Source organism: Leopardus geoffroyi, chromosome B1 (assembly GCF_018350155.1).
Source record: "Leopardus geoffroyi isolate Oge1 chromosome B1, O.geoffroyi_Oge1_pat1.0, whole genome shotgun sequence".
Taxonomy (NCBI): domain Eukaryota; kingdom Metazoa; phylum Chordata; class Mammalia; order Carnivora; family Felidae; genus Leopardus; species Leopardus geoffroyi.
In genome coordinates, this window is record NC_059327.1 from 96,779,386 (window position 1) to 96,805,684 (window position 26,299).

Below are 26,299 nucleotides of genomic sequence, written 5' to 3' on the forward strand. Positions count from 1 at the left end.
CTGCTTCACGGCTTGCTGAAGTTTCATTAGGGCCTAGGACCGGAAGTGCTTGGGCGTCTTGTGGCAATACTGGGAAATGTTGGCAGTCAAGCTTTCAGAAGACCGGGTTCGCTGTGAGTAAACGAACTAGACTGAAAGAGGAGACTTACAGCTGGTAGGCTACTCAATTCACGGTCTGGAAAACTAGTTCCATTTCTGTAAAGGATTTTAAGAGTTCAAACGTTTAAACTTGACAGAAGAGCATAGGAAAAAAAGTATTACCTAGCTTAAACACCATTTACACTTCTGTTTATTCCATCGGTTACTGCAATGAATGTGTGCGGTGCTTTAAGAAATTGAACTCTGTTCTTTATTTTTGGCATATTGCTATGAATTATAATGTCATTTGTATAGCCACTTAACATTTAAGAGATCTCACACTATTGATCAAAAGAGATCTTTATAAGATTGGAATGATCCACTTTTTGCAGATGAAAAGATTGTGGTATTCATTAAGGATTTATAATGAACTACTACACAAACATAGATCTTCTGTTTATAAATGGAAAACTGTTTTCTTTTACATTAATGGATATATTAAGTTTACTTAAGTTTGTCTACTTGCAAACTAAAATACTATTTAGAGAAAAGTCAACTTTTCCCTTCATTTCTGGAATCCTTCCTTAAAGGTTATATGTTCTAATGCTTGAACGGTTGGTTTCAGAGTCCAGTCTTCCAAGTAGCCTTGCTTTGCCGTTGAATTTTTAGAAATTCATATAATTGACTATCCATACTGGGTTTTTTTTTTTTTTTTTCTTGAGGGGGGGCAGGATGTTAATCCTTTATTCCATTAATATCAGGTATTATATTGACTTTTTTAAAAAGGCAGTTTTTCTTGTTTTTTGTTTCTTTTAATGCGAGTATAGTTAACATACAGTGTTATATTAGTTTCACATGTACAATATAGTGATTCAACAATTCCATACATCACCCAGTTCTCATCATGACAAGTGCACTCCTTAATCCACATCACCAATATCACCTATCCAACACCCCCCCCACACACACTTCCCCTTTGGTAATCATTGGTTTGTTCTTTGTAGCTAAGAGTCTGTTTCTTGGTTTGTGTGTCTTTTTTTCCTTTGACCATATGTTTTGTTTCTTAAATTTCACACATGAGGGGCACCTGAGTGGCTTAGTTGGTTAAGCATCTGACTCTTGATTTTGGCTCAGGTCATGATCTCATCGTTTGTGGGTTTGAGCCCCACATCAGGCTCCATGCTGGCAATGGAGAGAGCCTGCTTGGGATTATCTCTCTCTCTGCTCCTCCCTCTTTCTCTCTTTCAAAATAAATAAACTTAAAAAAAAATTACACACATGAGTGAAATCATGTAAAGCTTTCTATGACTGATTTATTTGGCCTAGCCTTATTACTCTCTAGCTCCATCCATGTCATTGCAAATGGCAAGATTTCATTCTTTTTATGGCCGAATAACATTCCGTTATGCATATGTATGTGTATATATACATACACACACAATGTTGGCTATTCTGGATTTTTTGCCTCTCCACATAAATTTTAGAGTTTTTGGTTTAAAATTTTTTTTAACGTTTATTTATTTTTTGAGACAGGGAGAGACAGAGCATGAACGGGGGAGGGGCAGAGAGAGGGAGACACAGAATCTGAAACAGGCTCCAAGCTCTGAGCTGTCAGCACAGAGCCCGTCGCGGGGCTCGAACTCACGGACCGCGAGATCATGACCTGAGCCGAAGTCGGCCGCTTAACCGACTGAGCCACCCAGGCGCCCCTAGAGTTTTTGGTTTTAAATTTTGTTTATTTTTTGTTTGAGTATAATTCACACAATATTACTTTAGTATCAGGTGTACAGTGATTCAACAGCTCTATACATTATGCTGTGTTCCACCAGAAGTGTGGCTACTTTCTGTCACCATACAATGCTATTATAATATTATGGACATATTCCCTGTGCTGTGTCTTTTATTCTGTGACTTATTCAGCCCATAATTGGAAGCCTATATCTTCCATTCCCCTTCATCCATTTTACACATCCCCCCACACTCTTCCCTTCTAGCAACCATTAGTTCTCTATATTTATATGTCTGATTCTGCTTTTGGCTCGTTTATTCATTTTGCTTTTTAGATGCCACATATAAGTGAAATCATATGGTATTTGTCTTTTCTGATTTCACTTCATACTTCATGTGTCTATCCACGTTATTGCAAATGGCAAGATCTCATCCTTTTTCATCACTACGTAATATTCCTGTCTGTGTGTGTGTGTGTGTGTGTGTGTGTGTGTGTGTGTGTGTGTATTCTTTACCCATTCATCTATCTGTGGACACTGGGTTGCTTTCATATCTTGGGTATTGTAAATAATGCTGCAGTAGACATAGGGGTGCATATATCTTTTCATATTAGTGTTTTGTTTTTTTTAGGTGAATACCCAATAGTGGAATTACTGGATCATGTACTATTTCTATTTTTAATTTTTTGAGGAACCTCCATACTGTTTTCTACAGTGACTATAACAATTTACATTCCCACCAACACACACAACAGAATGCCAGGGCTCCTATTTCTCCACATCCTCATCAACATTTGTTATTTCTGTTCTTTTTGGTTCCAGCTGTTCTGACAGGTGCAGGTGGTATCTCATTATAGTTTTGATTTACATTTCCCTGTTTAATGATGTTGGCCTCTTTTCATGTGTTTGTGCCCATCTAGATGTCTTCAAAAAAATTTTTTTTAATATTTATTTTTGAGAGAGAGAGAGAGCAAGCAGGGGAGGGGCAGAGAGGGAGGGAGACACAGAATCTAAAGCAGGCTCCAGGCTCTGAGCTGTCAGCACAGACCTGACATGGGGCTTGAACTCATGAGCTGTGAGATCATGACCTGACCTGAGCCAAAGTCGGATGCTCAACTGACTGAACCACCAAGGCACCCTGGATGTCTGTTTTAGAAAAATGTCTCTGCAGGTTCTCTGCCAATTTTTAATTGAATTATTTGTGTGTGTGTGTGTGTGTGTGTGTGTGTGTGTGTGTGTGTTGTATGAGTTCTTCATATATTTTGGATATTAGCCTGTTATCAGATATATCATTTGCAGATATCTTCTCCCATTCAGTAAAGTGCCTTTTTGTTTTGTTGATGGTTTCCTTTGCTATGCAAATGCATTTTAATTTGGTGTAGTCCCAATATTTATTTTTGCTTTTGTTTCATTTGGCTCAAGAGTCATACCTAGAAAAATGTTTCCATGGCTGCTGTCAAAGAAATTACTGCCTATGTTTTCTTCTAGAAATTTTATGGTTTTGGGTCTCATATTTAGGTCTTTAATCCATTTTGAGTTTATTCCTGTGTATGGTGTAAGAAAACGGTCCAGTTTCACTCTTTCGCATGTGGCTGTCCAGTTTTCCCAGCACCATTTATTGAAGACTCTGTCTTCTCGCCATTGTATGTAAATTCTCGCCTCCTTTGTCATAGATCAACTGACCATATAAGTGTAGGTTTATTTCTGGATTCTCTGTTGTATTTCATTGATGTATGTGTCTTTTTTTTTCTTCCCCAGTACCCTGTTGTTTTCATTATGACATCTTTGTAATCTCTCTTGAGATCCAGAATTCTGATGCCTCTAGCTTTTTTCTTCTTTCTCAAGATTGCTTTGGCTATTTGGGGTCATTGGTGGCTCCATACAAATTTTAGTATTATTTGTTGTAATTCTGTGAAAAATGCTATTGGTATTTCAATAAGGATTGCATTGATTCTATAGAGTGCTTTGGGTATATGGACATTTTAAGAACATTAGTTCTTCCAATCCATGAGCATGGAATATCTTTTCATTTATTTGTGGTGTCTACAGTTTGGTTCATCAGTGATTTATAGTTTTCAGAGTATAAGTCTTTCACCTTCTTGATTAAGTTTATTCCTAGGTACTTTATTCTTTTTGGTGCAGTTGTAAATGGAACTGTTTTCTTAATTTCTCTCTCTGCTACTTTGTTATTTAGTATATAGAAATGCAGCTGATTTCTAGGTATTAATTTTGTATCCTGCAAGTTCACTGGATTCACTTATTCTAATAGATTTTTTGGTAGAGTCTTTAGGTTTTTCTACATAAAGTATCCTGTCATCTGCAAATAGTAGCAGTTTAAATTCTTCTTACCAATATGGATGCCTCCTCTTTTCCTTGTCTGATTGCTATGGCTAGGACTTTTGGTACTATGGAGAATGAAAGAGAAGAGAATGGACATCCTTGTCTTGTGCCTAATCTTAAAGGAAAATCTTTCAGTTTTTTACCACCGAGTATGATGTTAGCTTGTATTTTTCATATATGACCTTTATTATGTTGAGATATGTTCCCTCGGGGCGCCTGGGTGGCTCAGTCGGTTAAGCGACCGACTTCAGCTCAGGTCACAATCTCACGGTCCGTGAGTTCGAGCCCCGCGTCGGGCTCTGGGCTGATGGCCCAGAGCCTGGAGCCTGCTTCCGATTCTGTGTCTCCCTCTCTCTCTGCCCCTCCCCCATTCATGCTCTGTCTCTCTCTGTCCCAAAAATAAATAAACTTTAAAAAAAAAAAAAGAGATATGTTCCCTCAAAACGCACTTTTCTGAGAATTAATATTTTCAGATGCTTTTTGTGCATCTATTGAGATAACATGATTGTTTAATCCTTTGTTTTATTAATGTGTATAACATTGATTTGTGAATTTTGAACCATCCTTGCAGCACAGGAATAAATCCTGCATGAATATTTGAATGATCCTTTTAATGTATTGTTGAATGTGGCTTGGTAATATTTTGTAGAGGATTTTTAACATCTATGTTTATCAGAGCTATTGGCCTGTGGTTTTCTTTTTTTGGAGTGTTTTGTATGATTTTGGTATCAGGGTAATGTTAGCCTCAGAGAATGTATTTGGAAGCTTTTCTTCCTCTCATATTTTGAAATGGTTTGAGGAGAATAGGTATTGAATATTTGGAAGAATAGGTTTTAAAATTTGGAAGAATTCACTTGTGAATCCTTCTGGTCCTGGACTTATATCTTTTGATAGTTTTTTGATTACTGACTCGATTTTGTTACTTGTAATTGGTCTATTCAAATTTTGTATTTCTGCCTGGTTCAGTTTTGGAAGATTGTATGTTTCTAGGGAATTTATCCATTTCTTCTCAGATTTTCAGTTTGTTGTGACATTATTTTTCATGGTATTCTCTTATAATTCTTTGTATTCCTGTGGTATCAGTTGTTACTTCTTGCCTCCATTTCTGATTTTTTAAAGTTTATTTATTTTGAGACAGACAGAGACAGCGTGAGTAGGGGAAGGGCAGAGAGAGAGGGCAGGCTCCACACCTTCAGCGTGGAGCCCAAATGCAAGGCTCAGATTCATGAAACCATGAGATCATGATCTGAGCCAAAACCAAGAGTCAGATGCTTAATTGACTGAGACACCCAGGTATCCCTCCATTTCTGATTTTATTTATTTTTATGCTTTCTCTCTTTTTATCTTGATGAGTCTGGCAATGAGTTTGCCAATTTTGTTTATCTTTTCAAAGATCTAGCTCTTGGTTTCATTGATTTTCTCTCTCTCTCTCTCTCTCTCTCTCTCTTTTTTGTCTATGTAACTTATATCTGCTTTGGTCTTTATTCCTTTTTTCAACAGATCTTGAGCTTTGTTTGTTCTTCTTTTTCTACTTCTTAAGGTGTAAGGTTAAATTGTTTTTTTTGAGTTTTATCTTGTTTCTTGAGTTAGGTTTGTATTGATGTGGAATTCCTTCTTAGAACTGCTTTAGCTATGTTCCCAGAGATTTTGAACCATTGTGTTATCATTTTTATGTTTACGCATTTTTTTTAGTTCTTTGATTTCTTCATTGGCCCATTCATTGTGCGGTATCATGTTGTTTAGTCTGCACGTGTTTGTGTTTTTTCCATTTTTTTCTTGTGATTCATTTTCAGTTTCATACTGTTGTAGTTGGAAAAGATGCATGATATGATTTCACTCTTCATAAATTTATTGAGATTGGTTTTCTGGCCTAATATGTGATATGTCCTGGAGAATGTTCCATGTGCACTTGGAAAGAATGTATATTATATTCTTTTTGGATGGAATGTTGTCTGTTATGTCTATCTGGTCTAATGTGTAATTCAAAAACATTGTTTCCAGATTGATTTTCTGCCTGGATGATCTATATATTAATGTAAATGGATTGAGAAACTCCTTTACTATTATTATATTACCATCAATTTCTCTCTTTATGCCATTAATATTTGCTTCATGTATTTATGTGCTCTAGTGTTGGGTGCATAGATTTTTACATTTGCTATATCTTCTCATTGGGTTGGTCATTTTATCATTATATAATGTTCTTTTGTGTCTTGTTACATCGTTTTTTAAGGTCTGTTTTGTCTGATATAAGTATTGTCACCATGGCTTATGTGTGCCTTCCATTTTCATAGTGAATGTTTTTCCATCCCTTCACTTCCAGTCTGTATGCATCTTTAGGTTAAAGGTGGGTCTCAAAAACATGGACATTCAGATAATGGAACAGAATAAAGACCCCAGAAATACACCCACAAACATATGGCCAATCAATCTTTGACAAAGCAGGAAAGAATATCCAATGGTAAAAAGACAGTCTCTTTAGCAAATGGTGCTGGGAAAACTGGATAGCAACATGCAGAAAAATGAACCCCAGGCCACTTTCTTACATCATACACAAAAAACAAACTGAAAATGGATTAAAGACCTAAAAGTAAGACAGGAAGCCATCAAAATCTTAGAGAAGAAAGTAGGCAACAACCTCTTTGACCTCAGACACAGCAACTTCTTACTCAGTACATCTTTGGAGGCAAGGGAAACAAAAGCAAAAATGAACTATTGGGACCTCATCAAGATAAAAAGCTTCTGCACAGCAAGGCAACTGATGGAATAGGAGAAGATAGTTGCAAATGACATATCAGATAAAGCATCAGTATCCAAAATCTATAAAGAACTTATCAAACTCAACACCCAAAAAAACAAGTAATCCAGTGAAGAAATGGGCAAAAGACATGAATAGGCACATCTCCAAAGAAGACATCCAGATGGCTAACAGACATATGAAAAAGTGCTCAACATAAAGAAGAAGTGACACACACACACACACACACACACACACACACACACTGGAATAGTACTTGGCAATCAAAAAGAATGATATCTTGCCATTTGCAACTACGTGGATGGAACTAGACTATATTATTCTAAGTGAAATAAGTCAGAGAAAGACAAATATATGACTTCACTCATATGTGGAATTTAAGATACAAAACAGATGAACATAAGGGAAGAAAAGCAAAAAAAATGTAAAAACAAGGAGGGGACAAAACATAAGAGACTCTAAATACAGAGTACAAACTGAGGGTTGCTGGAGGGGTTGTGGGTGAGGGGATGAGCTAAATGGGTAAAGGGCATTAAGGAAGACACGGGATGAGCTCTGGTTGTTATACATAGGGGATGAATCACTGGAATCTGCTGAAATCTTTATTGTGCTATATGCTAACTAACTTGGATGTAAATAAATAAATAATAGTTATAGGACAGAGAAAATGGGAAGGGGGAATATTCAAAGAAGTAATGACTAAGAAATTTTCAGTATTGAAGATGTTACTTTTTATTTTCAAATACAGTGTTAATTACTTAAAACATAAAATATTCTTCAGTGACAAAAGTTCTGCATGTTTGCTTACACTTTTATAATCTATATATAGTACACAGAAAGAGTCCTTATGTGGTAGAGTGGAAATAACTCTCTGTAAAAGCTGATAAACTTAATTATATTCAATTTGACATTTTCTTCCCCAAGAACAGACAAGTGCAAAGACACTTGTAGACAGTTTAACCAGCAAGTTGAAAAATCAGAAATGCAGACATATTATACACTGTAATATTCAATTCTCTCAAGATTTTTCACAATGGCATACAACTTAAATATAAAAGTAAATTAATAACTAAACTGTGTAGTGAATTTTCAGTAACTGTACATGCGCTCAGTTGACTCTGTTATCAATAACTGTTATTGGAAAAAACTCACAATTTCCTATAAGAATCAACACAAAGAGTCACTCCCCTGATCTTAAGCTTATCCCATACCCTTGTGTCTCCATCATGGACAGACACTGAGTTGTTAACAAATAAACTATAGTTTCTAGTGTTTTCATAAATAAAATAAGAAAATAAAAATAAATTAAGAAAACAGAGGTGAGTCTCTTGTAGACAGAATATAGATTGGTCTTCCTTTTTTGTCCATTCTGCCTTTCTTTGTCTTTTTTTTTCTTTTTCATTTTTTAACATTTTATTTAATTTTTTAATTTTTTATTTTTTAAAATTTACATTCAAATTAGCATATAGTGAAACAATGATTTCAGAAGTGGATTCCTTAATGCCCCTTACCCATTTAGCCTATCCGCCCTCCCACAACCCCTCCAGCCACCCTGTTTGTTCCCATATTTATGAGTCTCTTCTGTTTTGCCCCCCTCCCTGTTTTTATATTATTTTTGTTTCCCTTCCCTTATGTTCATCTGTTTTGTCTCTTAAAGTCCTCATATGAGTAAAATCATATGATTCTTGTCTTTCTCTGACTAATTTCACTTAGCATAATACCCTCTAGTTTCATCCACGTAGTTGCAAATGGCAAGATTTCATTCTTTTTGATTGCCAAGTGTACTCCATTGTATATGTATACATCTTTTTTATCCATTCATCCATTGATGGACATTTGGGCGCTTTCCATACTTCGGCCATTGTTGATAGTGCTGCTATAAACATTGGGGTGCATGTGCCCCTTCCAAACAGCATATCTGTGTCCCTTGGATAAATACCTAGTAGTGCAATTGCTGGGTCATAGGGTAGTTCCATTTTTAATTTTGTGAGAAACCTCCATACTGTTTTCCAGGGTGGCTGCACCAGTTTGCATTCCCATCTTCAGTGCAAAAGAGAACCTCTTCTTTACATCCTCTCCAACATCTGTTGTTGCCTGAGTTGTTAATGTTAGCTATTCTGACAGGTGTAAGGTGGTATCTCATGGTAGTTTTGATTTGTATTTCCCTGATGATGAGTGATGGAGCATTTTTTCATGTGTTGGTTGGCCATTTGGATGTCTTCTTTGGAGAAGTTCTATTCATGTCTTTTGCCCATTTCTTCACTGGATTGTTTTTTGGATGTTGAGTTTGAGAAGTTCTTTATAGATTTTGGATACTAACCCTTTATCGGATAAGTCATTTGCAAATATCTTCTCCCATTCCATCCGTTGCCTTTTAGTTTTGCTGATTGTTTCCTTTGCTGTGCAGAAGCTTTTTATCTTGATGAGGTCCCAATAGTTCATTTTTGCTTTTGTTTCCCTTGCTTGCGGAGACGTGTTGTGTTGAGTAAGAAGTTGTTGCGGGCAAGATCAAAGAGGTTTTTCCCTGCTTTCTCCTCGAGGATTTTGATGGCTTCCTGTCTTACATTGAGGCCTTTCATCCATTTTATTTTTGTGTATGATGTAAGAAAGTGGTCCAGGTTCATTCTTCTGCATGTCGCTGTCCAGTTTTCCCAGCACCATTTGCTGGAGAGACTGTCTTCATTCCATTGGATATTCTCTCCTGCTTTGTCAAAGATTAGTTGGCCATACGTTTGTGGGTCCATTTCTGAGTTCTCTATTCTATTCCATTGATCTGAGTGTCTCTTCTTGTGCTAGTACCATACTGTCTTGATTACAGCTTTGTAATATACCTTGAAGTCTGGGATTGTGATGTCTTCTGCTTTGGTTTTCTTCTTCAAGATTGCTTTGGTTAATCGGGGTCTTTTCTGGTTCCATACAAATTTTAGGATTGTTTGTTCTAGCTGGTGTTACTTTGATAGGGATTACATTGAATATGTAGATTGCTTTGGGTAGTATCGACATTTTAACAATATTCGTTCTTCCTATCCAGGAGCATGGAATCTTCTTCCTTTTTTTTGTGTCTTCTTCAATTTCTTTCATAAACTTTCTATAGTTTTCAGTGTATAATTTTTTACCTCTTGGGTTAGATTTATTCCTAGGTATTTTATGGTTTATTGTGCAACGGTAAATGGGATCAATTCCTTGATTTCTCTTTCTGTTGCTTCATTGTTGGTGTATAGGAATGCAACTGATTTCTGTGCATTGATTTTATATCCTGAAACTTTGCTGAATTCATGAATCAGTTCTAGCAGTTTTTTGGTGGAATATTTTGGGTTTTCCATATAGAGTATCATGTCATCTGCAAAGAGTGAAAGTTTGACCTCCTCCTGGCTGATTTGGATGCCTTTTATTTCTTTGTGTTGTCTGATTGCAGAGGCTAAGACTTCCAATACTATGTTGAATAACAGTGGCGACAGTGGACCTCCCTGTCTTGTTCCTGACCTTAGGGGAAAGCTCTCAGTTTTTCCCCATTGAGGATGATATTAGTGTTGTGTCATCCATATATGGCTTTTATGATCTCAAGGTACGATCCTTCTATCCCTACTTTCTTGAGGGTTTTTATCAAGAAAGGATGCTGTATTTTGTCAAATGCTTTCTCTGCATCTATTGAGAGGATCATATGGTTCTTGTCCTTTCTTTTATTGATGTGATGAATCATGTTAATTGTTTTGTGGATATTGAACCAGCCCTGCATCCCAGGTATAAATCCCACTTGGTCGTGGTGAATAATTTTTTTAATGTATAGTTGGATCTGGTTGGCTAATATCTTGTTGAGGGTTTTTGCATCCATGTTCATCAGGGAAATTGGTCTATAGTTCTCCTTTTTAGTGGGGTCTCTGTCTGGTTTAAGAATCAAGGTAATGCTGGCTTCATAGAAAGAGTTTGGAAGTTTTCCTTCCATTTCTATTTTTTGGAACAGTTTCAAGAGAATAGGTGTTAACTCTTCCTTAAATGTTTGGTAGAATTCCCCTGGAAAGCCATCTGGCCCTGGACTCTTGTTTTTTGGCAGATTTTTTATTACTAATTTGATTTCCTTCCTGGTTATGGATCTGTTCAAATTTTCTATTTCTTCCTGTTTCAGTTTTGGTAGTGTATATGTTTCTAGGAATTTGTCCATTTCCTCCAGATTGCCCTTTTTATTGGCATATAATTAATCATAATATTTTCTTATTATTGTTTTTATTTCTGTTGTGTTAGTTATGATCTCTCCTCTTTCTTCTTGATTTTATTTATTTGGGTCCTTTCCTTTTTCTTCTTGATCAAACTGGCTAGTGGTTTATCAATTTTGTTAATTCTTTCAAAGAACCAGCTTCTGGTTCATTGATCTGTTCCACTGTTTTTTGGTTTCAATAGCATTAATTTCTGCTCTAATTTTTATTATTTCCTGTCTTCTGCTGGTTTTGGGTTTTATTTGCTGTTCTTTTTCCAGCTCCTTAAGGTGTAAAGTTAGGTTGTGTATCTGAGATCTTTCTTCCTTTTTTAGGAAGGCCTGGATTGCTATATACTTTCCTCTTATGACTTCCTTTGCTGCATCCCAGAGGTTTTGGGTTGTGGTGTTATCATTTTCATTGACTTCCATGTGCTTTTTAATTTCCTCTTTAACTGCTTGGTTAGCCCATTCATTTTTTATTTTTAAAAATTTTTTTTAACGTTTAATTATTTTTGAGACAGAGAGAGACACAGCATGAACGGGGGAGGGGCAGAGAGAGAGGGAGACACAGAATCAGAAGCAGGCTCCAGGCTCCGAGCCATCAGCCCAGAGCCCGACACGGGGCTCGAACTCGCGGACCGCGAGATCGTGACCTGAGCTGAAGTCGGACGCTTAACCAACTGAGCCACTCAGGCGCCCCAGCCCATTCATTTTTTAGTAGGATGTTCTTTAGTTTCCAAGTATTTGTTACCTTTCCAAATTTTTTCTTGTGGTTGATTTTGAGCGTTGTGTCTGAAAATATGCACGGTATGATCTCGATCTTTTTGTACTTACTTAGGGCTGATTTGTGTCCCAGTATATGGTCTGTTCTGGAGAACGTTCCATGTGCACAGGAGAAGAATGTATATGCTGCTGCTGTAGGATGAAATGTTCTGAATATATCTGTTAAGTCCATCTGGTCCAGCGTGTCATTCAAAGCCATTGTTTCCTTGTTGCTATTTTGATTAGATGATCTGTCCATTGCTGGGTGTGGGGTGTTGAAGTCTCCTACTATTCTGGTAGTACTATCGATGAGTTTCTTTATGTTTGTGATTAATTGATATATTTGGGTGCTCTCACATTTGGTGCATAAATGATTACAATTGTTAGGTCTTCCTGGTCTATAGACCCCTTGATTATGATATAATGCCCTTCTGCATCTCTTGATACAGTCTTTATTTTAAAGTCTAAATTATCTGTTATAAGTATGGCTACTCCAGCTTTCTTTTGTTGACCATTAGCATGATAGATGGTTCTCTATCCCCTTATTTTCAATCTGAATGTGTCTTTAGGTCTAAAGTGGGTCTCTTGTAAACAGCATATAGATGGATCTTGTTTTCTTGTCCATTCTGTTACCCTATGTCTTTTGATTGGAGCATTGAGTCCATTGACGTTTAGAATGAGTACTGAAAGATACGAATTTATTGCCATTATGATGCTTGTAGAGTTGGAGTTTCTGGTGGTGTTCTCTGGTCCTTTCTAATCTTTTGTTGCTTTTTGTATTTATTTATTTATATATATTTTTTCATCTTTTCTCCCTTCAGAAAGTCCCCCTTAAAATTTCTTCCAGGGCTGGTTTAGTGGTCACAAAGTCCTTTAATTTTTGTTTGTCTGGGAAACTTTTTATCTCTCCTTCTATTTTGAATGACAGCCTTGCTGGATGAAGAATTCTTGGCTGCATATTTTTCTGATTCAGCACACTGAATATATCCTGCCAGTCCTTCCTGGCCTGCCAAGTTTCTGTGGATAGGTCTGCTGCAAACCTGATCTGTCTTCCCTTGTAGGTTAGGGACTTTTTTTTCCCTTGCTGCTTTCATCATTCTCTCCTTGAGTATTTTGTGAATTTGACTATGATATGCTTTGTTGATAGTTGGTTTCTTTTTAATCTAATGGGGGTCCTCTGTGCTTCCTGGATTTTGATGTTTGTGTCTTTTCCCAGGTTAGGAAAGTTTTCTGCTATGTTTTGCTCACATAACCCTTCTACCCCTATTTCTCTCTCTTCTTCCTCTGGGACCCCTGTCATTCTGAGGTTGTTCCTTTTTAATGAGTCACTGATTTCTCTAATTCTTAAATTGTGCTCTTTTGCCTTAATCTCCCTCTTTTTTTCTGTTTCGTTATTCTCTATAAGTTTGTCCTCTATATCGCTGATTTTGTGTTCTGCTTTGTCCAGCCTTGCTGCTGCTGCATCCATCCGTGATTGCAGCTCAGTTATAGCATTTTTAATTTCATTCTGGCTATTTTTTACTTCTTATATCTTTTATCTTTTATTTATTAGAAAGGGATTTTATTATTTATTTAAATTAATTGATTAAAGTATTATATTATTAATTACTTAATTACTTATTTATTTATTTAATTTATTAATTTAGTTTATTATGAATTCTTATTTAATTCATAATAAATTTAATTTATTATTTATTATATAATAATTAATAATTAGTTATTATTTAATTATTAATTTAAGTAAATTATTTGGTTATTATTGTTAATTATTATTATTTATTATTAGAAAGGGATTTTTGTTTTCTTTTATCTTTTACTTATTAGAAAGGGATTCTAATCTATTTTCGACTGCAGCTAGTATTCTTATTATCATGATTCTAAATTCTGGTTCAGACATCTTGCTTGTATCTGTGTTGGTTAAATCCCTGGCTGTCGTTTCTTCATGTTCTTTCTTTTGGGGTGAATTCCTTCGTTTTGTCATTTTGAAGGGAGAAAAGGAATTAATGAGGTAAAAAAATTGAAATTAAAAAAATTAATTTAAGAAAATATTAAAATTAAAATTAAAATCACACACACACAAAAATCGAATAGATGATGCTAGATCCTAGGTGTGTTTTGGTCTGGGTGTTGAAAGTTTAGATTAGACAGATTAGAGAAAAAAACAAAAGGCGGTGGGTAGAAAAAAAAAGGAAATCGTTTGGGAATTTGAAAACATGAATACACTGAGGTAGATTAAAATGAGATGATGGGAGTAAAATAGAATTTGAAAAAACATACACAAAAGTAAAGAATATAGTAGAAAAAAATTAAAACATTTTTAATAAAAATTAAAAGTAAGTATGAATTTTTTTGTTTTCTGTATTTAAGGAAAAAGAAATGAAACAAAAAAAGAAAAATGAGAAAATAGAGAAAAAAAGAAATCGTTTGAAAATTTGAAAAAGTGAATACATTGTAGTGGACTAAAATAAAATGATGGGAGTAAGATAGAATTTGAAAAAAATTACATAAAAGCAAAAATATAGTAATAAAAATTAAAAATATTTTTAAAAGAAATTGAAGTAAAAATGAAGTTTTTGTCTTTCTGCATTCAAGAAGAAGAAAAGAAATGAAAAAGGAAAAAAAGGAAATTGTTTGAAAATTTGAAAAGGTGAGTACACTGAAGTAGGCTAAAATAAAATGATGGAAGTAAAGTAGAATTTGAAAAAATTTACACAAAAGTAAAAAATATAGTAATAAAATTTGAAGACAGATATTTTTAATAAAAATTGTAAATAAAAGTGAATTTTTTCTCTTTCTGTATTCAAGAAAAAGAATTGTAAAAGAGAAAAAGGAAAAAGAAAAAAAAAGAAAAAATTGAATAGATGAACCTGCCAACAGATTGAAGTAGGACTGAAATTGCCTCCTTTTCCCCTAGAGGTCAGTCTGTGTAGCTCTTTATAGTCCATCAATTAAGCTGGCGGTGAGGCTTGTGTTCTTGAAGAGCAAAGTTGGCCAAGTTGGGCGGGGCTTGGTGTAACAGCTCCGATCTTCACTAGATGGCACTGCTAGCCTACGGGGGTGGATTGTTGCAGTGCTCATAGGTGCATATGTGCAGGTACGGGGTGAAAATCGCACCACCTAGCTACCCTGTGTGTTCTTCTGGATCAGCAATCACGCACCAGTCCTCTGTCTTCAGCTCTCATCCACTCCCTGCTTTTTCACTGTCCGTGACCAGGCCCCAGGCAGTATCTCTCTCCCAAGTTTTGTCTCAGATGAGGCTGTTTTCCCTGGCCCCTTACTTCCAAAGGACTGTGGCTTTGACCTGTTCTGCCCCTCTGCGGGAGGGTCTCACCAAGCAATGGCTGAATGAGCAATGGCCAGATGTCAGCTGCACCCAGGAACGCCCTCTGGACCCTGCTGTTGTTGGTGCCCCGAGACTGCGGCCAGGTGCCAGCCCGCCCCCAAAAAAGTTCACGAGACAGTGTAGCAGTAGCGTTTCAGGGATTATGGAAAATCACAGCACACATCTGGCACCAGGCTTCACCCTCAACAACGTTGCCCCAGCACCAGCGAATGTGGCCGCCTTCCAGGGTCTGGTGGGACCAAGTGGCTTCAACAGGCTCTACCAAATGTCCTTCTAGCAGTGGAACAGCTTTTCCCCATGTGGCCTGAGAACCTCCCGGACCCCACTCAGTTCCAGGGGATTTACCCTTCCCACCAGAGCACTGCCAGATATCGAGCCGTGGAGTTGCAGCCTTTGTGCTCCCCTTGTTTACAGTCTTAATAGAATTTAAACCCTCTCCTTTCTCCTTTCTCCCTTTTTTAGTTTAGTCCCTGCAGCTGTTTCCAATTTTCTACTTTCTCTCCAGCTGCTTTCAGGGAGTGGTGCGTTTCCCATATGCTCCCCCCCACCCCAGTCTCTGTCCTCTCTCCGCCCACAAAAGCACCTCCCTGCCTGCTGCGGCCTCTTGCTCCCCCAGTTCAGCTCTCTGTGCCATGTACCTGCTGAATTCTGTGGTTCAGGTTGTGCAGATTGTTGTGTTAATCCTCCAATCAGTTTTCTAGGTGTGTAGAATTGTTTAGTGTTGGTCTGGCTGTATTTCATGGATGCGAGACACACAAAAACTTCCATGCTGTTCCACCATCTTCGCTCCTCCCTCCTCTTTGTCTTTTGATTGGAGCACTTAGTTCATTTACATTTAAAAATTGTTTTCAATATTTATTTTTGAGAGAGGGAGAGACAGAGCATAAGTGGGGAAGGGGCAGAGAGAGAGGGAGACACAGAATCTAATGCAGGCTCCAGGCTCTGAGCTGTCAGCACAGAGCCTGACATAGGGCTCAAACCCATAAACTGTGAGATCATGACCCAAGCCAAAGCTGGATGCTCAACCGGCTGAGCCACTCAGGCACCCCAAGTTCATTTACATTTAAAGTAACTATTGGGGCACCTAGGTGCTCAGTTGGTTAAGCATCCAACTTCAGCTCAGGTCATGATCTTATGGTTTGTGAGTTTCAGCCCCATGGTCTGACAGCTCAGAGCCTGGAGCCTGCTTTGGATTCTGTGTCTCCCTCTCTCTATGCCCCTCCCCTACTCACACTCTGTCTCTCTCTGCCTCTCAAAAATAAATAAATGTTGAAACAAAATTTAAATTTGTATACAGTAACTATTGATAGGCATGTACTTATTACTATTTTTAAAATTTATTTTCAGGAAAGAGGACCAAATAAATCACAAATGAGAAAAGAGAAATAACAACCAACAGCACACAAATACAATTATAAGAGAATATTATGAAAAACTATATGCCAACAAATTGGACAGCTGAGAAGAAATGGATATATTTCTTAAAATGTAAATTACCAGAACTGAAACCAGAAGAAATAGAAAATTTGGACAGATTTGTAATCAGCAAAGAACTTGAATCAGTAATCAAAAAACTCCTAACAAACGGAAGTCTAGGACCACCGACGAATTCTTCCAAACATTTGAAGAAGAGTTAATACCTACTCTTCTCAAACTACTGCAAAAAGTAGAAAAGTGTGGAAAACTTCAAAATTCATTCTGTAAAGCTTGCATCACTTTGATACCAAAACCAGATAAAGACATTACAAAAAAAAAGAGAACTGCAGGCCAATATCTCTGATTATCATAGATGCAAAATTCTCAACAAAATATTAGCAAACCAAATCCAACAATGCATTTAAAAAATTACTCAGCACGATTGAGTAGGATTTATTCCTGGGTTGTAAGTGTGGTTCAGTATTCCAAATCAATCAATGTGATACAGTGCATCAATAAGAGAAAGGAGAAGAATCATATAATCATTCCAATAGATGCAGAAAAACACCGTAACAAAGTACAACAGCCATTCATGATAAAAACCCTCAACAAAGTAGATTTTGAGGGACCATACCTCAACATAAAGGCTATATATGAAAAACCCACAGCTAACATAATCCCCTGGGGGGGGGCGGGGACTGAGAACCTGTACCCAAAGGTCAGGAACAAGACAAGGATGTTCACTCTCACCACTTTTATTCAAAAGAGTACTGAAAGTCCTGACCACAGCAATCAGAAAACAAAAAGAAATAAAAGGCATCCAGATTGGTAAGGAAGAAGTAAAGCTTTCACTATTTGCAGATGACATGATACTATATATCATATAGAAAACCCAAACATGACACCAAAAAAGTGCTAGTACTGATAAACGAATTCTATAAAGTCTCAGGATACAAAATCAATGTACATAAATCTGTTGAGTTTCTATACACTAATAGTGAAATAGCAGAAAGTGAAATTATGAAAGCAATCCCATTTATGACCACACCAAAAAAAATTAGGAATGAACCTAATCAAAGAGGTGAAAAACCTGCACTCTGAAAATTATAAAATATTGATGAAAGAAATTGAAGATGATACAAAGAAATGGGAAGACATTCCATGTTCATGGATTGAAAGAACAAATCTTATTAAAATGTCTATACTACCCCAAAACAATCTACACATTTAATGCAGTCCCCATGAAAATACCAACAGGATTTTTCACAGAGCTAGAACAACAGTCCTAAAATTGTATGGAACCACAGTAGACCCTAAATAGCCAAATGAGTCTTGAAAAAGCAAAGCAAAGCTGGAGGCATCAGAATTCCGGAATTCAAGATGTATTACAAAGCTGTAGTAATCAAAACAGTATGGTAATGCTATAAAAATAGACACAAAGATCAATAGAACAGAATAGAGAATGCAAAAATGGACCTACAACCATATGGTCAACTAATTGACAAAGCAGGAAAGAATATCTAATGGAAAAATGAGTCTCTTTAACAAATGGTGTTGGGAAATCTGGACAGCAACTTGCAAAAGAATGAAACTGGGCCACTTTCTTACACCGTACACAAAAATAAATTCATAGTGGATTAAATAACTAAATATGAGGCTTGAAACCATAAAATTCCTGGAAGAGAACACAGACAGTAACTACTTTGACATCAGCCATAGCATCTTCTTTCTAGATATATCTCCTGAGGCGAAGGAAACAAAAGCAAAAATAAACTATAGGGATTACATCAAAATAAAAACCTTCTGCACAGTAAAGGAAACAGTCAACAAAACTGAAAGAAACCCTTTGGAATGGGAGAAGGTATTTGTAAATGCCACAGCTGATAAAGAGTTAGTATCCAAAAAATGTAAAGAACTGATAAAACTCAACACCCAAAAATGAATAATCCAATTAAAAAATGGTTGGAAGACATAGTCATTTTTCCAAAGAAGACATAAAAATGGCCAACAGACACATGAAGATTCTCAACATCACTTATCATCAGGGAAATACAAATCAAAACTACAATGAGATATCACTGCTTACCTATCACAATGGCTAAAATCAACAACAGAAGGAACAATATGTTGGTGAAGACATGGAGGAAAAGGAACACTCTAGCACTGCTGGTGGGAATGCAAACTGATGTAGCCACTTTGGAAAACAGTATAGAGGTTCTTCAAAAATTTAAAAATAGAGCTATCCTATGATTCAGCAATCACACTCCTGGGTATTTTAGCCAAAAAATACAGAAATAATCCAAAGGGATACATGCACCCTGATGTCTATAGCAGCATTATCTATGTTAGCCAAATTATGGAAGTAGCCCACATGTCCATTGATTGATGAATGGATAAAGAATATATATATGTATGTACACATGTACATGCATATATGTATATGTACATATACACAAATTATGGAAGTAGCCCACATGTCCATTGATTGATGAATGGATAAAGAATATATATATGTATGTACATGTACATACATATATGTATATGTACATATACACATACATGTATATACATATATTTAAATATGTACATATATGTACATACATATATACACGTACACATATCAACCATACATATACATGTTCACACATACACATATACATACAATGGAATATTATTCAGCCATAAAAAGAATGAAATCTTGCCATTTGCAATGACATGGATAGAGCTAGGGAATATTATGCTAAGTGAAAAAAGTCAAAGAAAGACAAATACCATATAATTTCACTCAAGTGTGGAATTTAAGTAACAAAACAAATGATCAAAGGAAAAAAAGAGAGACATACCAAGAAATAGAATCTTAGCTATAGAGAACAAACTGATGGTTAAAAAGGAAGATGGGGGGGGGGGATGAGTGAAATAGCTAATGGGGATTAAGGAGGGCACTTGTGATGAACACCGGGTGATGCATGGAAGTGTTGGACCACTATATTGCACACCTGAAACTAATACTACACTGTATGTTAATTAACTGGAATTTAAATAAAAACTTTAAAAACCTATTATCTGATTTTTTTTTATGGGTCTTTCTTTTTCTCTTGCTCTCTTTTTTAGTGATCAGTGATTATAGTATTTTGTTTGACTTTATTTCTCATTATTTTTTGTGTTATTATCACAGTTACTGGATTTGTGGTTACCATGAGGTTCATATATAATATTGTAAGTACATAGCAGTCCATATTAATTTGGTGGGCATTTAAGTTCAAACACATTCTGTAACAACAAGAACAACAACAATAAAACAGAAAAGAAAAATGTTTTTTCTTTTTTAGTTTACCCCTTGTCTTCTCTATTTGTGCCCTTCTCCACATTTTATGTATATGTTGTCATATTTTACAACTTTTTATTCATGTATTTATGATGTCTAATTATGGTCATTTGTTTTGCATTTAAAGTTCTTTTAACATTTCTTGGAAGTCTGGTGTAGCTGTGATAAACTCCTTTATCTTTTGTTTGTCTAGACACTCTATCTCTCTTTCAAATCTGAATGATAACCTTTCCAGGTAGAGTATTACTCGTTGTAGGTTTTTTTCCTTTCAGTACTTTGATTATATCATGGCACTCACTATGGCTTGCAAAGTTTCTGCTTAGAAATCACCTGAGAGCCTTACAAAGGTTTTCCTTTGTAGGTAACTTCTTTTTTTCTTGCTTCTTTTAAGATTCTCTCTTTAATCTTTGGCATTTATAATTATTATCTGTTGTGGTATGGATCTCCTTGGGTTCCACTTGTCTGGAATTCTCTGGGCTTCTTGAACTTAAACGTCTATTTTCTTCCCTCAGGAAAGTTTGCAGTTATTATATCTTAAATAAATTTTCTACACCTTTCCCTCTCTTCTTCTGGGACCTTTAAAATTCGAATGTTCTTTCACTTGATGTTGTCCAAGGGATCTCTTAATCTATCATTTTTTTCAGTTCTCTTCTCTTTTTGCTGTTTAACTTGTGTGCTATTACCTTGTTTTCCAGACCAGTGTTACACTCTTCTACATCCTCTAATCTATTGATTCACTCTAGTTTGTTTTTTGTTACTGTATTCTTCAACTCTGATTGGTTCTTTTAAATATTTTTCTGTCTCATTTTGAAGGTCTCATTGAGTTTGTCCAATCTTTTCTTTAGCTTAGTATCTTACAATCATTAATTTAAATTCTTTATCAAGCATATTGTTTATCTCTGTTTTATTTAGGTCTTTTTCTGCGTTTTTTTCTTGTTCTTTCTTTTGGAGCATATTCCTCCATCTTCCCATTTGCTTGACTTCCCATGTTTGTTTCTGTGGATTAGAACTACTTCTCCTAATGTTTAAGGAGTATGAGTATGAGTGTATTGTTTGAGTATGGAATATGGAGTTCCTATGCAGAGTGTGTGGGCTTGGTGACTTTTTCTGCCTGGCTGGAATTGTGGTTGTATATGCTACTCTTTCAAACTATGGCTTTTTACAGAAAGAATAAAGATAAAAAGAATGATAAAAGAAAACAGGTAGAAAAGAAAATAATAAAAGAAGAAAAGAAAACAGAATGAAAAAAAGTAAAAAGCAAAGGAAGAAAAAAGCAGTAAAAAAAAAAAAAAAACAAGAAAGAAAACAAAACCGAAGTGGAAATAATAAACACAAATTTTAAAAAGTAAAAGAAACATTTAAAAGAGAAAATATCACAAAACTGCAGCTTGTTTTCTGTGCCTCAACATTTCAGGGTGGCTGGTGTTGGCTTAGGTCCCTGGGCCCATGGGCTTTCTGGGGTCAAAAGTTACTAAGCCAGACCCTGCTCTAGTCTGGGCTTTTAAGGTGTAAGGGAAGAGTGTTCCTACAACTTCTCAGTACTTATCAACAAGGGTTTGTGTTTTTTTTTTTTTTTTTTTCCTTTTTCTCTGTCCCAGTGTGTCCAGGGCTGGTGTCATCTTTTTACCCCGGGCTTACTGAAGTTGCAAGCTATTTTATGCCTGTACCCACCTGTTAAGTAGTCTGGATTCTGCTCGGGTCTAAGATCTTAAGGTGGGGTGGGAATGTAAACAGTGTCATTTTCTAATCCCTCTGACCAGGAGACCTTTCCCATAGTACCTCCAATGTTTGGTAGATTTCTGGTGTTGTGTCTTTTATATGCTAGTTGCTATTTTATTTTATTATTTTTTGTTGTTTTTGTTGATGGGCTTTTTTCTTTTTTAATTCTTTTTTTTTAAACTTAAATCCAAGTTAGTTAACATATGGTGTAATAATGATTTCAAAAATAGAATTAAGTGACTCATCACTTACATATAACACCCAGTGCTCATCTCAACAAGTGTCCTCCTTAATGCCCCTTGCCTATTTGGCCCATCTCTCTACCCAGCTCTCCAGCAGTTCTCAGTTTGTTCTCTGTATTTGGGTCTCTTATGGTTTGTCTCCCTCTCTGTTTCTATCTTATTTTTGCTTCCCTTCCATTATGTTCATCTATTTTGTATCTTAAATTCATATATGAGCAGAGTCATACAATATTTGTCTTTCTCTGACTAATTTCACTTAGAATAATATACCCTAGTTCCACCCACGTTTTTGCAAATAGCAAGGTTTCATTCTATTTGATTACTGAGTAATATTCCATTGTATATACATACCACATCTTCATCTGTTCATCCATCAATGGACATTTGGGCTCTTTCCATACTTTGGCTATTATCAATAGTGCTGCTATAAACATTGGGATGCATGTGCCCCTTTAAAACAGCACACCTGTATCCCTTGGATAAATACCTAGTAGTGCAATTGCTGGGTCGTAGGGTAGTTCTATTTTTAATTTTTTGAGGAACCTCCATACTGTTTTCCAGAGTAGCTGCACCAGTTTGCATTCCCACCAGCAGTGCAAAAGAGATCCTCTTTGTCCGCATCCTCGCCAACATCTGTTGCTGCCTGAGTTGTTCATTTTAGCCATTCTGACTGGTGTGAGGTGGTATCTCATTGTGGTTTTAATTTCCATTCCCTGATGATGCGTGATGTCGAGCATTTTTTCATGTGTCTGTTAGCCATCTGGATGTCTTCTTTGGAGATGTGCCTATTCATGTCTTGCCCATTTCTTCACTGGATTATTTGTTTTTTGGGTGTTGAGTTTGAGAAGCTCTTTATAGATTTTGGATACTAACCTTTATCTGACATGTCATTTGCAACTATCTTCTCCTATTCCATCGGTTGCCTTTTAGTTTTGCTGATTGTTTCCTTGCTGTGCAGAAGCTTGACGAGGTCCCAATAGTTCATTTTTGCTTTTGTTTCTCTTGCCTCTGGAGACATGTCAAATAAGAAGTTGCTGTGTCTGAAGTCAAAGAGGTTGTTGCCTACTTTCTCCTCTAGAATTCTGATGCTTTCCTATCTTACATTTAAGTATTTCATCCATTTTCAGTTTGTTTTTTGTGTATGATGTAAGAAAGTGGTCCAGGTTTATTCTTCTGCATGTCCCTGTTCAGTTTTCTGAACATCATTTGCTGAAGAGACTGTTTTTACCATTGGGTATTCTTTCCTGCTTTGTCAAAGATTAGGTGGCCATAAGTTTGTGAGTCCACTTCTGGATTCTCTGTTCTGTTCCATTGATCTGTATGTGTCTTTTTGTGCCAGTACCATACTGTCTTGATGATTACAGCTTTATAATACAGCTTGAAGTCTGGAATTGTGATTCCTGCAGCTTCGGTTTTCTTTTTTAGGATTGCTTTGGCTATTCGGAGTCTTCTCTGGTTCCGTGCACATTTTAGGATTGTCTGTTCTAGCTCTGTGAAGAATGTTGGTGTTATCTTGATAGGGATTGCATTGAATATGTAGATTGCTTTGGGTAGCATCGATATTTTAATATTTGTTCTTTCAATCCATGAGCCTGGAATCTTCTTCCATTTTTTTCTGTCTTCTTCAATTTCTTTCATAAGCTTTCTTTAGTTTTCAGAATATAGATTTTTTGCCTCTTTGGTTACATTTATTCCTAGGTATTTTATGGTTTTTGGTGCAATTATAATTTGTAAATCCTTGATTTCTCTTTCTGCTGTTTTGTTATTGGTGTATAGAAATGCAACTGATTTCTGTACACTGATTTTATATCCTGCAACTTTGCTGAATTCATGTATCAGTCTAGCAGCTTTTTGATGGAGTCTTTTGCTTTTTCCACAGAGAGTTTCATGATATCTGTGAAGAGTGAAAGTTTGACTTCCTCCTTGCCGATTTGGATGCATTTTATTTCTTTGTGTTGTCTGATTGCTGAGACTAGGACTCCCAACACTATGTTAAACCACAGTGGTGAGAGTGGACATCCTTGTCATGTTCCTAACCTTAGGGGGAAAGCTCTCAGTTCTTCCCCATTGAGGATGCTTTCATCAGTGGGTCTTTTTTTATGGCTTTTATGATCTTGAGGTATGATCCTTCTATTCCTACTTTCTTGAGGGTTTTTATCAAGAATGATGTTTAATTTTGTCAAATGTTTTCTCTGCATCTATTGGGAGGATCATGTGGTTCTTGTCCTTTCTTTTATCAATAAAAAGATGTTTCACATTGATTGTTTTGTGGATATTGATCAGTCTGTCTAGGGGTTTATCAATTTTGTTAATTTTTTCAAAGAATCAGCTCTTGGTTTTATTGATCTGTTGTACCTTTTTTTTTTAATTCACTATCATTGATGTTTGCTCCAATCTTTATTATTTCCCTTCTTCTGCTGGTTTTGGGCTTTATTTGCTGTTATTTTTCCATGTCTTTTAGGTGTAAAGTTAGGTTGTGTTTTTTGACCTTTCTTCCTTCTTTAGGAAGGCCTGAATTGCTCTGTACTTCCCTCTTATGACCACCTTTGTTGCATCCCAGAGGTTTTGGACTGTCGTGTTTTCATTTTCATTGGCTTACATGTACTTTTTAATTTCTTGGTTAACCCATTCATTCTTTAGTCGGATGTTTTTTAACCTCCAAGTATTCAGTTTGTTCCTGAATTTTTCTGGTGGTTGATTTCAAGCTTCATAGGGTGTGGTCTGAAAATATGCAAGGTATGATCTTGATCTTTTTGTACTTGTTGAGGGCTGATTGTGTCCCAATATGTGATATAATCTGGAGAATGTTCCACGTGCACTGGAGAAGAATGTGTATTCTGTTGCATTAGGATGAAACGTTCTAAATATACCCCTTAAGTCAACCTGGTCCAGTGTGTCATTCAAAGCCATTGTTTCCTTGTTGGTTTTCTGTTTAGAGGATCTGTCTGTTGCTGCAGGTGGATTGTTGAAGTCCCCTACTATTATGATGTTATTACCAATGAATCTCTTTATGTTTGTGATTAATTGGTTTATATATTTTGATACCTCCACATTAGGAGCGTAAACATTTGCGATTGCTAGCTCTTCATGATGGATAGACCCCTTAATTATGATATAATGCCCTTCTTCACCTCTTGTTACAGTCGTTATTTTAAAATCTAGTTTGTCTGATGTAAGTATGGCTACTCCAGCTTTCTTTTGATGACCATTAACATGGTAGATGGTCTCCATCCCCTTACTTTCTTTTTTTTTTTTTTTCAACGTTTATTTATTTTTGGGACAGAGAGAGACAGAGCATGAACGGGGGAGGGGCAGAGAGAGAGGGAGACACAGAATCGGAAACAGGCTCCAGGCTCTGAGCCATCAGCCCAGAGCCTGACACGGGTCTCGAACTCACGGACCACGAGATCGTGACCTGGCTGAAGTCGGACGCTTAACTGACTGCGCCACCCAGGCGCCCCCCCCTTACTTTCTTTTAAAAAAAAATTTTTTTTAATGTTTATTTTTGAGAGAGACAGACAGAGACAGAATGCGAGTGTGTTAGGGGCAGAGAGAGGGAGACCCAGAATCCGAAGCGGGCTTCAGGCTCCAAGCTGTCAGCACGGAGCCCGACGCAGGGCTCAAACTCACGAGCTGTGAGATCATAACCTGAGCCAAAGTCAGATGGTCAACCGACTGAGCCACCCAGGCGCCCCATCTCCTAACTTGCAATCTGCAGGTGTCTTTAGGTCTAAAATGGGTCCTTGTAAAGCAGCATACAGATGGGTCTTATTTTCTTATCCATTCTGATACCTTATGTCTTTTGATTGGAGCATTTAGTCCATTGACATTTATTTATTTATTTATTTTTAAAATTTTTTTTTTTAACGTTTATTTATTTTTGAGACAGAGAGAGACAAAGCATGAACGGGGGAGGGGCAGAGAGAGAGGGAGACACAGAATCGGAAGCAGGCTCCAGGCTCTGAGCCATCAGCCCAGAGCCCGACGCGGGGCTCAAACTCATGGAGTGCGAGATTGTGACCTGAGCCGAAGTCGGACGCTTAACCGACTGAGCCACCCAGGCGCCCCAGTCCATTGACATTTAGAGTGAGTACTGAAAGATACAAATTTAGTGCCATTGTGTTCCCTGTAGAGTTAGAGTCTCTGGTGATGTTCTCTGGTCCGTTCTAGTCTTTGTTGCTTTTGGTCTTTTTTGTGTTGCTTTATCTTTTCTTCACTCGAAGATTTCCCCTTAAAATTTCTCACAGTGGGGCACCTGGGTGGTTTATTTAGTTAAGCATCTGACTTAAGGTCATGATTTTACAGGTTGCAGGTTTGAGCCCCACATCAGGCTCTGGGCTGACCAGCCCAGAGCCTGGAACCCGCTTCAGATTCTGTGTTTCTCTCACTCTCTGTCC

General features: G+C 36.7%; 1 long non-coding RNA gene across 4 annotated transcripts in view; it reads left to right on the plus strand.

Annotated features, from left to right (window-relative positions):
* The first annotated feature begins 18 nt into the window (after positions 1–18).
* The window catches only part of LOC123592687, a 71,414-nt gene continuing 45,133 nt past the window's right edge, over positions 19–26,299 (plus strand). The window contains exon 1 of one of the 4 annotated variants that reach the window (XR_006709914.1): positions 19–113. This is a non-coding gene — a long non-coding RNA (uncharacterized LOC123592687). Of the gene's footprint in view, positions 155–26,299 lie in introns of all 4 variants that reach the window. The other 3 variants (XR_006709915.1, XR_006709917.1, XR_006709916.1) reach the window with 3 other exon arrangements.